The following is a 4,074-nucleotide window of genomic DNA, read 5'->3' as shown; positions in this document are numbered from 1 at the left end:
CTGGGCTACCAAGTGAGTTCCAGTAAAGGCACAAAGCTACACAGAGAAACCCTGTCTCGAAAAACCAAATAAATAAATAAACAAATAAACCTTGTTGGTTACAGAGTCCTCATGACTTACTATTACATGCCATCCTTTCATATGGCATGGATAGAGGTTTATAGTACAGTTTGATTATACAGTCCAAATGGACTTATAAAATTGATAGATGCCTTTTACCTGCTCAAACATAGAGAAGGGAATCATATTTAGCTGATTTGTGCGTACCATGATTTCCGTACTTGTGTTGATGCAAATATGAATGTTACCTTTAAAAGTTTGTGTTTTTAGAACAAAAGGACCAAACACCAATGAAGAGAAGACAAGTAGTAACCCAAGTGATCCAGCCTCTGAGAGTGCCTCCATTGTTATATCCTCAAGAATCTTCATCCAGGACAACTTCAGAGCTGCTAGCTGAGATGGTCTAGCCTCACAGACTACTCCAGCCAGGACTTCAGTTAGCCCTGCACCTTCCCATCACACAGAGACTGGGCAATAAATGATATAGCTAGCTCTCCAAGGGCTTGACCATTATCTCAATTGTCTCGGGTCCCCTAAAGATGCCATCGCCCCCAGACAGCAGGAAGCAATTTTAAGAACACAACGACCACATTCCCGAGAGGTGGGGTGGGTGGTTTTGTTTTGTCAGTGGGTTATGCATATTTGTCATCGTTTGGGGGGTTGGTTGCAATTGGTCATGGTCAGGGAGGAAACTAAGCAAAGGAGGTTAGGTTCAGGGATTTCTTTTTCTTCCCTCTTTCTTTCTCCTATCTAGTGTTGAAAGGGGGGTGGGGGATAAGGGATGAAAAGAAAAAAGGGGGGGGATAAGGGATGAAAAGAAAAAAAGGGATAAGGGATGAAAAGTAAAAGGGGGGGAATAAGGGATGAGAAGAAAAAGGGGGGATATAGCAATTATAGGATAAAATGGTAGATTATTGAATCTGTTTTTAAACTAAAAAGCAACTACTAGTCTCAAATATTTCACATTGGTATAAATTGTATATTGATACAAATTTAAGGTTATTTTTGTTACAACATACTTACTGTATATATGTTTCTACTCTTGTTTAAGGTATTGTACCTATGCAACTCATTTAAAAATGTAATGTAAAGTTCTAGTCTTTGAAAGCTACTATTACAAACTGTTTAGGATAATTAAGAAATGCAGGCTATGCTGGGTGATGGTGGCACATGCCTTTAATCCCAGCACTGGGGAGGCAGAGGCAGGCGGATCTCTTGAGTTCAAGGCCACCCTGATGTACAGAGTGAGTTCCAGGAGAGCTAGGGCTGTTAAACAGAAAACTTGTCTCAAAAGAAAAAGAAATGCAGGTTAGTAGTTAGTCGCCTATAACAAACTTGTGGTCATGTTGGGTATGTTTTCAAGGTCAAACAGATATATTTTAGATGGATAGGTGGTCTTCAAACACTTCAGAGATCTACAGAATATGGCATTTAAGATGTTTTCGTAACATAAGACTTTTCGTGATGGTGAGATATGTCTGCTCCTGGCAGCACCAGTCTACTTCAAAGAAGATGATGGGCATTGAAGAACCTCCATATGGAGTTTGCTTTAAATGTGGCAAACCTAGCCACTGGCAAGAAACTGCCTTTGCCTCAACTGCTGACAGTGTGCTGTCCAAATTGGATAAGCAGGACAGAAAGGAAGCTAACTGCCGAACTTTGCCAAGACAAGGTAGGCCAGTCTTCAAAATTCCTGCTTCACAGTAAACTCTGTCAGATATTCTAGGCCTATAGGCCAAAGATGGATGCCCCAACGGTGCAGAGGAACCTTGGATGACTGTCCAGGCAGCCAGCTATCTCTGTCATTTGTATAATTTTGGAAGTTGCTTGCTCTGCACTTCCTGTTTATTCAGGTAATATTTTATCCTTCTCAAATCTCTGATGGGGTTGAAGACTAGATAGTTATAGTTTCACAGTTTTCCTTGTTACCAATTTAAAAAAAGAAATTCAGAAAAGAGATGTACAGTTTATAAAGGTTGAGAAACAAAAGCTTAAGTTTATCTAAGGAAATGTTTAAGGTCTAAAAGGATTTTTTTTTTTTTGGGGGGGGGCGGGTTTCGAGACAGGGTTTCTCTGTGTAGCTTTGCGCCTTTCCTGGGACTCTTAAAAGGATATTTTTAACTGGTAATACAAGTTATGATAGAAAATGATTAAGGTAATCGTTTTTGGACTCACCAAGATAGGATAAATAATAAAGTACTTTCTCTAAAGTTGCCAAATACAAAAGGACTCATTGTGAATATAATTCTTACCTGATAATTGTTCTTATTGTATATAGTCTTACTGTATTAAAGTTAAAACCTGGTTGGGGATTTAGCTCAGTGGTAGAGTGCTTGCCTAGCATGTGCAAGGCCCTGGGTTTGATCCTCAGCTAAAATAAATAAATAAATAAAAATTAAAACCTTTCTTTTTTTTTTTCTTCAGACAAAAAGGGGAAATGTGGGATATTTGATCACACTGTGAACCCTGAATTTGCATTAATTAAGTAAAACCTTGGATCAAGAGGTAGAGCCAGCAACTAGTTGACAGGAAGTAGTCAGGAAAATGAATGGAGAACACTGGAAGTAGTAGGGAATAACTTTGAGTGTGGTGATCATTTTTGGTTTGGGATGGTTGAAAAAGAGTCCTTCATGGTTGGTCACTAGCTAAGAAGGAAGGTCAGGTGGTTGCTTCTTGGCCTCTCTGAGCTAGCAGGTTTTCACCCCAGCATCTGACTCCCAAGTCTTTATTGGTAAAACAACGATAGAGACTTAGTTAAAACTACATTGGGCTGCAGTGGTAGAGGTGGTTCTGGCAGGACACAGAAGTCCTGCTGGGCCTTTGCCTGAGCCACAGTCAGTAGCCGGAACAGCAGTAGATTCAGGTGCAGCTGCTATACCAATGGTAAACAAGGATCTACCATGGCATCCTACCCAAAGTCCACCTTTTTGTGTGTGTGTGTGTGTGTGGCATTTGTTTTTATTAGAAAATCCATTTGCTAAGTGCCCCTAATGCAGGCAGAGCCTGTTTAGGACACACAGCTTCCATTTGGTCTGCCCTCTTGAGAGGAGCTGCCAGGGGATGGAGGTGTCAGACAGAGTACAAGGGGCCCCTCCTAGACCCCCAAGAGTTCACATTGCCAGTAACATACCAACAGCATCTTGGTGGGACCCTCAAGCCCCAAAGCTGTGGCAAAAGGCAGTCCTGTTTGCCTTCAGGGAGGACAGGGAGGCTCGCACAAACTCCCAGGCCTGCCTTTGCATTCTGGTTGAGTTCAGGGTAGAATCCAGGACAAGATGGCTATGGACCAAGGGCCAAGAGAACACACTTGATAGCCTATGTAGTCTGGAAAACACCTGGTTTGGGAGAGAGGGCTGAGGAACTGCATTCAGTTCTTGGGTTTAGGAGTATCGGAACTGCATTCAGTTCTTGGGTTTAGGAGTATCGTATTTCCTCTTGCTTGAATATCACAGGAGCAGAGGGATGCCTATGGAGGGCAAGGTCATGACTCCAAAGGCTGCCCAGTCCAGAAAATGGGGGGAGAATCTCCTGTCAAACTCCCGCTGGGCGAGGATTCTTCCCTGTCCAGGTGCACTGGTGGAGTCTATCACAAGAAGCCCATCCTCCTAGGCCAAACAGGTAATAGTTGCAGAGGTGAAGTTGAAGTAACCAGCTTTGAGAGGATGCAGGACCACTGTGTGGGAGACATTGCTAGCACGGGCAATCTGGTCCCACTCAACGTTGAGTGTACCAGAGATGATGCCAAAGCCTTCTGGAGGGAAGGAACCATCAGATAATTAATTCCACATCTAGAGCTGACATTGTAGATGTTATACTGCAGGATTGGGTCCCACCCTTCCATAGCCGCCTTCTGCTTGACTGACAGCTAACAGAGCCAACTCTACAAACGCCAGCGGCCTCATCGTGAGTTCCCCAAACGCCTCTCTGGGCCACAGACCAGTTCCCCATTTTTTGCAACGCTTTGCTTGCCTTTGCTCTTCAGGCATGTTTCCACACTTAAATACAACCTCAGGC

The 4,074-nt window shown here is 43.0% G+C and overlaps 1 pseudogene; it reads right to left on the bottom strand.

Annotated features, from left to right (window-relative positions):
* Window positions 1–3,461: 3,461 nt before the first annotated feature.
* Window positions 3,462–4,074, bottom strand: LOC121831165 (translocon-associated protein subunit beta pseudogene; annotated as a pseudogene).

The sequence above is a fragment of the Peromyscus maniculatus genome, chromosome 7 (genome assembly GCF_049852395.1).
Source record: "Peromyscus maniculatus bairdii isolate BWxNUB_F1_BW_parent chromosome 7, HU_Pman_BW_mat_3.1, whole genome shotgun sequence".
Lineage (NCBI taxonomy): Eukaryota > Metazoa > Chordata > Mammalia > Rodentia > Cricetidae > Peromyscus > Peromyscus maniculatus.
This window is presented reverse-complemented; position numbering and strand designations above follow the sequence as displayed.